This window comes from Pteronotus mesoamericanus, unplaced genomic scaffold (assembly GCF_021234165.1).
Source record: "Pteronotus mesoamericanus isolate MK-2021 breed Mesoamerican mustached bat unplaced genomic scaffold, CSHL_Meso_final contig_246, whole genome shotgun sequence".
In the NCBI taxonomy this organism is placed as follows: Eukaryota; Metazoa; Chordata; class Mammalia; order Chiroptera; family Mormoopidae; genus Pteronotus; species Pteronotus mesoamericanus.
In genome coordinates this window covers 2863685-2876200 of record NW_026555104.1, presented here as the reverse complement: position 1 = coordinate 2876200, position 12516 = coordinate 2863685, and the positions used below count along the sequence as shown (strand labels likewise).

Sequence of the window (12516 nt, the reverse complement as noted above, 5' to 3'; positions counted from 1 at the left end):
TAGAAGAAAGAGCACTTTTACAAGGAGGGAGCCCAGCAAACACTTGTGGACCTGCTGGTTGATTCCCAGCCTCATTCCACTGGCTTCTGACCATGAGCAACAATCACAGGAAGTTTTTCTTCTTAAAGCTACTTAGCCTGGAATATTAGAGTGGCCTCATTCTTGGTCAATAATCCATTTCAGAAAGATTCAACATGGAAAGACTTCAAAAAACCTGCTCACTTAAGAAAGAAACTAAAATTAAGGTGGGAACATACAGGGTCCGCAGAAGTAGCATCACCAAGTTTGGTTGGTAGGGTACATGAATATCTCCCATGAGATGGACAGCAATTTGAACATTTCACCTAAAATGTCATATGGTGTACTTGAATGTGATACTGCTATGTTACAGAATTACATGCTTATGATTTTGTAAAAGACTTTTATGTAATAAAGAAAAGGGTGTTATTTGTGCTGGACCTCTGTAGATTGTTTTGCCTAAGAGTTCCATGCTAAAACATTCCTTAGAGGATTTTCAAGAAGAATAATTAAATAGTGAATATTTTCATAGTATAGAAATAAGCTAATTTATCCAGTGCTCCACTGCATTATCCTTCATGCCCATACTTCAAGGGAGACACTTACTCCTTTCCCCCTTTATTTTTTTTTTAAATTACAGCAAAAAGGCAAACCAAACATTCTAAGAATGGACTCCAAGGCACAGACTTTAAGATCCAGCTGAAAAAAAAAAAAAAGATTCAAGCTGACATTATGGGAAACAGCATGGAGGTTCCTCAGAATATTAAAAATAGAATGACCGTATGATTCAGAAGTCCCACTTTTGAGTATTTAACCAAAGGAAATAATTATTTTGAAGAGATACCTGCACCCTGTGTGCACTGCAGCATTTTCCACAATAGCCAAGATATGAAAACAAGCTCAGTGTTCGGCAATGGATGAATGAATAAAGAAAATGTGCTGTATATATAGTATATATAAACAGAGGAACATTATTCAGCTTTTAAAAAGAAAGAAATCCTGTCATTTACAACAACCTGGACGAACTCAGAAAACATTATGCGAAGTGAAATAAGCCAGGCACAGAAAGACAAATATTGCATGATCGCACTTATGTGTGGAATCTTAAAAAGTTGAACTCATAGAAGCAGAGAGTAGACGGTGTTTGCCAGGAGCCGGGAATTGGGGAAGGACACGGGGAGTGATGGTCAAAGGCACAAACATTCAGTTACGCAGGATGAATAACCTCTGGAGAACTAATGCGCAGCATGACGACTCTGGTTAATAACATTGTACTGCAAAAAAATGAAATTTGCTAAGGGGTCAATCTTAAATGTTTCCTGCTGGGCCACAAAAAAATATATAAATGGTAATACATGAGGGGATTAATTAGCTTCATTGTGGTAATTATTTCATAATCAACATGTCATATTATACACCATAAATACACACAAATTTTGTCAATTGTACCTCAGTAAAGATGGGGAGGGGGTTATTTTTAAAAGACCCAAGCTGGGACTTGGAGCTCAGTGCTTTATCTGGCGTTACTTTCCCAATTTTTTCTTTACCCACCACCTTCCCCCTCTCAGAAAAGGAAGTAGACACAAACAAGGTACACTCCTGTAGGCTAAGGAAAAACGGGGAAGTCTTTGGCAGATAAAGCATTCCCCCCTCCTTCAGTGAGCTGGAAGGTGCTTGACCACCTGACTCAACAAACTCCACAAGGAAGGCCCAACTGTTCACGGGAGCAGAGCTGACTGGGACAGATCATTGCTGTGCACAAGTATGAATCCCTGCTCTTGCCTCATTGCTCCTTGGGCAGCAGGAGAGTGAACTTTAGCTGCCAATCAGCTTTGCAGTGATTCCTGTCCTATGACCCCCACCTTAAAGCAGAACTCCTGGGTCTGCTAAAGCTTGGCCCCTCTTCAGGTTCCAGGCTTGTTAATACATAAAGGTGCTCATAGAAGTGGCATGACCAACATGCGGGATGTTTTCCAGAAGGGCTGAGAAGCGAACAGGATGAGGCAACCTGAAGATGTGCTCTGCAGTGTCGGAATACCAGAGCTGGAAGTCCCTCACCTGACCCTGACTCCCTGGGGGCCTCCCCCTGGCCAAGCCGCCTGCTGCAGAGCCTTGAAAACAGCTGAAATAACCAGAAGGTCCAGCCGACCTTGCTGGCAGAGGGCTCTGTTTGTTTCCCAGTGACAAGCTTCTGATGAGCTGGGGCCAAAAAAGACAAAGGCACTCGGGGAGTGTGGTCTCTGGGTGCAGAGCACTGTTGTTTTACCCATGGATCAGAACCTGCTCATTGTACCCGCTGGGCCAGGAGTCACATGGGGGCTGCCAGGAGGGGCCTGGGGCACCAGCTGCCCAAGTGTAGCCCGAAATGGCTCCCCCATGCATTGTCATCTACCCAGCAAATGTCGCCTGAGAGGTCTTGATCTCGGTGCTGTGCATTCAGCCTTGACTGAAACATGAACCCTGCCGCCCTCATGGCACTTCCTTGCTGGGGGTAGATAAAACAAATGGCACAGCGAGAAAATCAAAGCAAGAAGAGGATCAAGATTGTGGGGTGAGCAGGTCTAAAGTCAAAGAGGGGGGTCACTGAGAAGGTGATCTTTCTAGAAGGATCTGGAGAAGGGAGGAAGCTGTGAGGCAGCAAGCACAAAGGACTGGCCTCTGTAAGGGGCAGCGATGAAGCCACTGTAGAAACAGTGGCAATGAGAAATGGCAAGTGTCAGAGGAAGTCAGGAGGAAGACAGGTTTACTGAGCAGATGACGAGGCTGGAGGGTTTGAGGCAGAGCAGTAAGTTCTGACTACATCCTAACAACAGACTACTGACGGCTCTGCTGAGGAGAACTGTTGTAACAGGACAGGTGAGAGAAGAAGCTGAGAAGTGAGGAGTACACTGCCTCAGCAAGGTGAGAGGCAGTGCTAGAACCAAGCTAAGTGCCCAGGGCACAAGATTTAAGGGTGCAGCACTCCCTGCCTTTGCTTGACCCTTACAATGAGCTCCTGCTTAAATTTGGCTTCACCCTAATCCGAGCCTAAATGGAGTAGACAGTCTACTTACCATGGAAGCCAGGACAAACAGTTATTGAGGTGACTAATGCCTATGTGTAACCAACATCCTCATGGCCCTTAACTTTGCCCCTAGACCCTAACATGTCAGTTGGGGGCTGGCCCAACTAGGAAAGATAACTTTCTAAGAGAGTATCTGGGGGACCTCAGTCTTAGCTCAACAGAAAATGTAAAGAAAATATTTTTTCCCATTCTTTTTCTTTCAGTTTTACTGATATACAAGGTCTGTCCAGAAGGTATCCAGCCATGTAATAGGAAAAAAGAGAGACATTTATTAAAGAAGATACGAGAAATATTGTACATAGGACAGTGATACTTCAGTCCCCTTCAAAGTAGGCACCTTGGGACCTCACACAGTTCTCTCAATGGCCATCAGGTGCTCCATCGTATTTTCCTGAATCTCACTGACGGTCTGAAGATCTCCTCCCTTTCAAAGGTGATTTTAGTTTTGGGAAAAGCCAGAAGGTTCAGGGTGCCAAATCTGGGCTGTGGGAGGGCTTAGTCACCTGGGTGATGTGTTGTTTGACCAAAAAACTCTTCATAAGACATGATGCATGAGCAGGCATGTTGTCATAATGAAGCTGCCAATCACCGGTTGCCCATAACTTCGGCCTTCTGAATCATAGGAATATTCAAGCTTAATGCAAATCTGATGCAGATGTGTTGATCTACTCACTCATTTTGATATGGAAGCCACACGGTACACATGCTCACTCAACAGCATCTATTGCCCCCACTGACTAGTACAGTGAAGTCATCACTGTTCACACACACACACACATTCCACTCCAGTCTGCTTGGCTGCCAGACTACCTCAATGTCGCACGAACCTTTCTTGTTATATTAATAATAGCTGGACTTTTTCCAGACAGACCTCATATAACAGACACACAACACTGTCTAGGATTAAGGAGTACAGCATAATGATTTGACTTACATATACTGGGAAATGATTACCACAATAAGTTTAGTTAACATTCATCATTTCATATAAATACAATTAAATTTTGTCCTCATGATGAGAACTTTTAGGATCTACTCTCTTAGAAACTTTCAACTATACCACACAGTAGTGTTAACTATAGACATTATCCTCCTACATTACATCCTTGATACTTACTTACAACTAGAGCAAAGGAAATTGTTGATTGAATGGCTCCATACAGGCTTGGAGAACAATTCTTCTTAGATAATTAAAATGCTGAGTTGTTGGTTTTGTCTTTTTTTTTTTTTTTTTTTTTTTTTTTGTCTGTTTGTTTTTTAAAGCTTGAAGGTCTCAAGACAGGCCCTGTTGGGACTATAACTTCAGTGAACCCAAGGATGGGGGGAAACTCACTCACCAGGGGCATATGATGTCCTGCCTGCCTCGATGCTAGAACCACCTGTTGGGACTGTCACAGAAGGAAGCCATGTGGTAGGAACCAATTTGGGAAAGCAGAGGTGGCATCATGCCATGCATCTACAAACCCAGCCACCATGCAGAAATTATATCTGGGTCCTTGAAATCGGGTCAGAAAAACAGAAAGAGCAGACGGGCCTCAGAACATCCTTTCTCTAAAATCCTATTCTCCTCTTGAGAAGAAAACTCAAGAGAGGTGTGGTCAAGAGGAAAGGGCTCCAGGTCAATTACCTGAAATCCACTCACTGAAAGCCTGTTTCCCAAAATCTTAAGAATGTTTTACAAAGCAGTACTTACTTCTTATTTATTAAACGTTCTATTATGGAAGTTACCAAATACACAAAAGTTGAGAAACTCATGCACACCCATCCAGTATCTAGATTCAACAATTATCACATGCGGCCAGTCTGGTTGTTTTCTCTGTCTCCTCTCCTACTTCTCTTTCCCTCATCTTCCACATATACTCAACTATTTTGAAGCAACCCCAGATTATCATGTAATTTCATCTGTAAACATTTCTACAGGGTTCTCTGACAGACAAGGATTCTTTTAAAATATAATTACAATTCCATTAATAGTCCCTTTTAAAAATTAACTTTTAATATCAAAAATCCAGTGTTTAAAAGTCCTCCCTTGTCTCATCACTGATTACTTTAGTCACTTTGTTCTACTCAGGATCCAAACAAAGCCAACCACACACTGCATTTAGTTTATGAGTTTCTTCTCTTTTCATTAATAAGTTCCTCCTCTCTCTCCCCTGCAATGTATTTCTAAATAAATTTGGTTGTCGTATAAAATTTCTTAAATGTTGGATCTGGCAGATTGCACTCTATGATGTCATTTAAAATGTCCCCCATTCCTCTATTTTTCCTGTAAACTGAGTTGTAGATCTAGAGGTAAGATCAGACTCAGGTTTGATATTTTTGGCAGGTCCACCACATCTTATCTTTCTCCATGTCTTATTAACATTGATCAGTGGGTCACATGCCAGAGTTCCATTATTCATGAGAATAGGGAATTTTCTCTTAAATGTTACATATGATCTTTTATGTTTTTGCAGATATATCCATTCCCCAGATCTTTTCCACCTCTACAATGAAATATATTGGATTCTGTTTTGGACTGAATGTTTGTGTACTCCCCAAATTCAAGAGTTAATTTCTAACCCCCAAAGTAATGGTATTTGAGACTGGACCCCTGGGAGGTAATTAGGGTTGGATGAGGTCATGAGGCTGAGGCCCTCACGATAGGATTAGTGCCCTTATAAGAAGAGACAGGAGAAAGCTTGCTCTCTCCAACGTAGGAGAACACAGTGCGAAGGTGGCTGTCTGAAGGCCAGGAAGAGAGCTCTCACCAGGATCCCCATTAGCCAGCACCTTGATCTGAGAGGTCCCGCCTCCAGAACTGTGAGAAAGAAATGTCTCTTGTTTAATCCTATCTATGGTATTTTATCATGGCAGCTCAAGCAGACTAAGACAGATTCCAGATAAGTTTTTATCTGAGAACATCTGAGGGTGAGGCAGGCGCAGAAGGATGGATGAGATCAAAAGTTGGGGGCAGGGAGTGGAATGCTCAATCCAGTGAAGCGATTACTTGGAAAATCTGCCTTTTGGGGAACTGATTTTTGAGATGTGCTGGCCTGCTTCCAGAAGAATGCGGGTCTAGGATTCAGCATAGTTTTTCATCAGCTGTGTGATTTTGGATAAGTTACTGAATCACTTTGCACCTCAGTTTCCCCACTCACCCAAAAAACGGAGCCAAAATAAACTTCCTCCACTAAACAAAACATGAAAATGAAATAATCCAACACAAGTGTCTGCTCTCAGCAAGTACTCAGAAATGTTGGCTATATTCCATCTCTTGACTGTTTTCAGAATGAAGAGACAGCAAATATGAGAACATTTTGAAAGAGTACTATGCAAGCCCAGAGCATTACTGAAATTAATAAGCAAAATAACTGCTGAAATCTGGATTCCCTGTGGCTATGGGTTGAGTCTTTTTCACAACTATTTGTCAGCATGCTTTGCTTGGGTTCTGAACGCAAAGAAGGTCGGAGCTCCAAACACCATGGTCATAAACAATTCAAAAGGGAACGTGAAGTCATTCCAGTTTGCAGTTTTAAAGCTCTAAACTGTAGTTCCTTGCCACACAGCTGTCTGCTCCATTTGGGGAAAACCTGAGCCAGGCCTCCGTACCTGGGCAGACTCTGATAACAGCGGCACGGTCCTTAGAGGAGGCTGCCTACCAGCAAATCTGGTTTTGGACAACGTAACAGGTCAAGTCGAGATGCAGGGCAGGTGTGATGAAAATCTCCCTTTGCTGATGAGAACTGAAAGTGGAAATTACATTTTAATATCAGAAACATGCAAAAGAACTATTTGCCCATGACATTGGATGAGGTTCTTCAGCAAGGAAATTCTACAACTCTAGCATGTAAAGTCTTTAAGGGCAAGGATATCTGGCTTATCCACTGCCTGAGCCTGGTCCCTAGCACAGGAGGTGTTCAATCGATATTTGCCAAATGAGTGCATCTAACATAACTATGGCCGTGGCCTGTTCTATCCCAGTCTGAAAGCCCAGCTTCCTCCCATCACTTTTTAAACCTAAGGTGACCTTTCAAGTTCTTCTTTTTATGAGATTCTCATCTTTCAAAATTGCACTTGCTGAAATGCTGTTTTTGGGTAAGTATCACACATGTGTCCTGTCTTCTGGCCTGGACAGTCAGCACTTTGAGAGGAGGGACCGCATACGTCCACGGGGGTGTGGTTTTGTGACCTGGGAGACTACTACGTTCACCAGTCCAGCTTAAGAGTGGGCTATCATGAGCAGATGCTGCCCGGATAGAGGAGCAATGGGTGTGAGGCAGAAGGATGGGCACTTCCTATACCCCGTCCTGCCATCTACCCTTACTAAGGAGACCACAGCTTCCCACCAACATGGCAGGGCAGAGTCCCTCCTTGCCTCCTATCCATACCACAGTCCCGCAGCATCCTTCTGGCTTCTTTGTGTCCTCCCCTACTCATCTGGAAATGCCGAAGTGTACTGCTTCAAAAGGGTTAAAACAAAAACCTCTCACTGTGTATTGTTCCAGGGAACAGCAGGACGGGCTGCGCGTGTTTAGACAAGATGGGGAAAGCCAGCATCTCCCTTTAGGCAAAAAACATAGCAGGAGAGCAGGTTTTTATTCCTGGGGCCTTGAGGAACATGCCGTGTGGGGCAACACCAAAAATGATCCGAAGTAAGCCTGACTTAATCAGAGTAAAACCTAGTGGTCCCAGACACAGCACTTTCCAACATTCTCCGGTTAGATTTCATGACCCACAACTGTGTCGTAAAAGTTTAATATGATAACTATTTATCCTAAAAGCAACGTAGTTTAAATCACTTGGTTCTGAGAATTTTGATTTTTGTTTTGTTTTGAGGACTTCTGCAACAGGCTTGGGATAGTTTATAGATGCCTCCTCAAAGCAATGTTCTTTTTTTTTTTTTAAATAGTGAGAGGATGACAAAACTATAGGAGCAGTAAACTCTGAATACTGAGAAGTCTGGGAACAAGTATCAGTGTTGAAATCAAATAAAACTTACTCCAGAGCGAGGAGACGCACCCAGTGATACAGCATCAACACCAAGCCAAATGGGAATTAGGCGTGACAGAAGTTGGAGCACCACCTCCCCTACTGCCATGGGTGGGGAGGTGACCTTCTTGTCCTCAGGCCCGGCATCCCCTCTCGTCCCTCCTGACTTCCTCGCATGCTGGTCACCCCTCACGACTCCCCCTGGCCAGCCTTTGCAAGGTCTTTCCTGCCTCTCTAGGCTTCTGATCTCTATCCTCTTCAATCTCCCAGCCAAGAGGTCCAGAGCCTCGTTGTGGCCCAAGCACAATGCTAAGCGGCTCAACTCCTTAAACATATGAACCCAGTTAACCAGCCACCCAGGGCTAAGCCCTACCTCGTCCACGAAGCGGGCATTATCCCTCACCATAGATGAGGAGACTGGGGTGGAAACAGGGTAACTAAGTAGCCCAAGGGGCCATGGCAAGTGAGAGCAGAACCGGATTCAGGGTCAGGCTCCAGAGCCTCTCCTCATGTGCATCTTCCATTTATAGCACCTTTCATGATAAATTATATAATCCCTACCTGGCATTCCATGGTCCACTTTGGTGATTCTTGGGCTTATTTTATATCCCTTGGGAGAACTTACCCATGAAGGCAGGGAACATTGTCTTTCTTATCCTGTTAATATGGACCATACTCAGTGATCTGCAAAGATATTGACTGAATAGCCTCTAAAAAAATTGGAAAAATAATAAACGCTCTATTAGTCAGCTCCAGCTAACATGACGAAATAACACAGGCTAGGTGGCTTAAACAACAGAAATTTCTTTCTTTACCGTTCTGAGGTTGAGAGTCTGAAATCAGGATGCCAGTATGGTTAAGTTCTGGTGAGAACGCTCTTCCTTGGCTGCTCTTTCTTGGCTTGCAGTTGGCTGCCTTCCTGCTGAATCCTCACACGACCTTTCCTCAATGTATGTTCTCAGAGAAAGATATTTCTCTCTTCCTCTTCTCATAAAGGCACTAATCGAAGCATGAGGGCCCCACCCGCATGACCTCATCTAACCCTCATGCCTCCCAAAGGCCTGTGTACAAATACTAGCACCTGGAGGTCAGCCTGTGAATTTGGAGACTGGGGAGGGGGTAACATAAACATTCAGTCCCCACCACCCTCCAAGAGTTTTAAGTTATCTTCAATGTTTCATCGTGACTTTAAATAACTGCAAAAGATATCATTTTGACTGTATTTGTAAATGTTATTTTTATAGTAAAATTCTTAAACCACTCTTATAAATGTGTCAAGTGTAATATAAACACCAAAACAATTTGAACACCATCATCCTTCATTTAAAAATCACGAGCACATTTCCCATTAGTTCAAAAATTGTATATTTTTTTTTCAAAACTGCATTTCCATTCTATCTCACTGCAATACACTTTTATGTTCCAACGTATTTAATTATCTTATTTCTCTGAAATAGATTATGAATAAATTGAAATTTAGTATTTTATTCTTTACTCCAAGTATTTTAAAAATTCTTTCTGAACTGAGTATCATATTACTGTAATAATTTATACTAAAACATATATTATAAATTTTGGCAGGTATTAAGTAAAAGATAATTTTATTGGAAATGCATCTTTAACAAGGTGGACGGGCAGGGTACATAACGACTTGAAGAAAAGCAATTTCCCTGACGTACTATTTCAACATTCCCCCAGAGACCTTTACAGGTGGAACAGGTCACCCTAGTGCATTCCTGGCTCTGGTTACGCAGGGGAAGGCAAGCTGTGCAGGTCTAATAGCGCACCAGGCTTGAGCCACAGTGGGTTCTCAGACAATCAAGTTTAGGAGAGTTGATGTTCTGGGCAGTCAAGAACTCCTGCAGAAGGCCCCTTGAATGCGCTCCCCCTCTTCACTGGCTGCTCTGAAAACCTAGCCCTCAAAAGCAAGCTTGCTCCCCCTCTGAGCTCCAGACAAGATTCCTTTCAATCTACTTACCCCAAGTTGAAGTTCTCACGGGCTGGTAAATGCAGCGAGCTTATTTGCAAGCCAGGGTCATATCTGCCTGGCAACCCAACATGAAGACTAGAAGGACTATAAATGTTGACAGAGAACAGGCAGGCCAGCTTTGCACAAAGGAATCTGTTTTCATGCAAATAAACCCTAAGCAAGATGCCTAGAAAAGAGAGCAATGGGGATGGTTCTCACAGCCAATTGATTTCCAGAGAACATGCTGAAGGACTTTTTAAGGGCATCATTACAGCCATGCCCACTGAAAAAGAAGAGACTAAGAAGAAGAACCCTTCCCTTAACTTCCTAATTTTTCTCGTTCCGTACTCCCGACTCCAAAGGTTGTTTTGTTCGGATTTAGAACTAAACAGAGTTAGTTTTGTTTGGGGGTGAGGAGGGTGATCACCATGGCAATGCAGCGCTTTCCCTCTCTTTGCCTTCCCAGGAGGAGCGAAGTATACCAGGGTGTTCTCTCTCTTAGTCTCACTAGGATTGAAGGAACAAGGTAAAGGCAGCCTCTAACCAAGCAGACAAAAGTCATTGGTGTGTGGCTGGGTTTTCCAGCCAACTCGGTGTTTTCCAAGCACAGGTGGCAAATGTGATCTTTAGAGGGACTCTACTTGCAAAGTGGGCCAGTGTGTGTCTGTAAGTGTTGTGAAATCTTGGGCAAATCGCTCCAGTGCTCTGTGCCTCAACAGTTCTCATCTATAAAGTAGAGATGAGTGTCAGCTGCGTAAGTCTGACGACGGAGTTAAAATTAAGTTGGGAACACAGCAAACCTGTAAAAATTATAACAGTAATAAAAATGACACTGATAATGTATTATTATTATATTATTACAGTTTTGTCACTCCAACAGCCAGCTGTTTCACTTGGTAAAATACTCAGAAGTGACTTCCCTAATCATTCATTTGCCTCTAAGGCTTTCAGCCATTTTTCCTCTAATTTTATAATTCAGAAACTGAAGTACCAAGACCTTCCGTGACTTGCTCTCACTCAGTTGTAGCTGCTGGGCTGCACCACTAGGTTCTTAAGCAACACTCAAATATACCAGATACTGTGCCATATTAAACATGACATTTCCATACTGAATGAAGTGACAGGTCCCAATGCTCTGTAAGATCCTAAATATCAAAGATTACACTACAGCCTGTCCCATTTTAGCACTAAGGGTTTCCATTTTAGTAATTACAATCAGTTTCCACATATCATTATGTGTGGATTCTTCACAAAACAACTCGAAAAAAACATCACTTGCAGAGCAAGTGAGGAGTCAGCCATAAATAATATAACAGTAAGAACTAATGGGTATTGAGGGTTTGCCATAAGCACTTTGATCTGAACTTCATAGACATCATAAATTAAACACTTCCATTCTGAGAGCACCATCACTGTTCCCCTTTTACAGATTCGGAAGTTGATGCTCTATGAAGTTTAGTTACTCCCACCTCAGAAGGTTGCAGAGCTAATCAGTGGCCCCTGATTGTTCAGCATTGGCTCTAACGGAGCACTTTACACCAGCATACCTGCCCCCACCTAGTCCACGCCAGAGCTTATTAACTGCACAGAAAGGCATTTAACCCAGTAGACACTACCTTCAATCATGAGGAAGATCAGGCAGGGAGCAAAGAGGAGTTTTTAATCAAAATTCAGATCGCCCCACTCCTCCTTGGAGCGACCCCTCCGTGGACGCACTCGTGGAACGGGGTCTCTCGAGTTTGACATCAGAATATCCGAACCCCAATAAAGAGCGCAGCCCGTGCCAAGTCGGCAGGCGAATGCGGAGAATAAGGCCTTTGCCTCCGAGCAAGTCCCAAATGAACCGTGGGGATACGAAGTGGACCCTAGAAAGCAGAGCCTGCATACCCGCCGGCTCCGAAATGCTTGGAATCGGACGTACACCGCTTTGTCCGCAGGGCGGTTCGTAACTGAGGTTTTCCGTGCATTACCTTCTGAATTCCTGGTGCCCTTGGGGTCGGGAACTTCGGGAAGAGGGGCACGTACTCCCTAAACGACCGGGTCTCTCTGCTACAAGAGGTTCCCCGTGGGCTTGGCAGCCACACACCTGTGTAGACCTCGGCTTCCGCCCGGAGAGGACGGTACGCGTGCGCCCCCGGCAGGGGATGCTGACTCAGCCCCGCTGCCCACATCCCTTCGCTCAACGCGGATGCTGCAGCTGCAGAAAGCGGGGGCGGCGGGGGTGGGGGGAGCAGGACACCTTAGCCCCGCCGCCAGCTCCCTGGGGCTACTGCGACACTCCTTCCCGCCCTCCCGGAACGGGAACTCTGAGGGCGCACGAGTTAACGAAAACTGGGGGAAGTGGGCTCTGGAAGAGGAACTTGGGGACCGCGGCGCCGCGCGCGCAGCTTACACTCAAACTGGAAAGAACCTGTTCTGTCCGCGGAGCCGCTACAGCCGCATGCACTGCCTGGGACCATCCCCAGGGCCCCTGATCCCACACCCCCAAATCCTC

At 44.2% G+C, this 12516-nt stretch overlaps 1 protein-coding gene across 1 annotated transcript in view; it reads right to left on the bottom strand.

Annotated features, from left to right (window-relative positions):
* ARSG (arylsulfatase G) overlaps nt 1–12516 on the bottom strand; it is a 97342-nt gene that overhangs the window by 61577 nt on the left and 23249 nt on the right. The window lies entirely within an intron of this gene.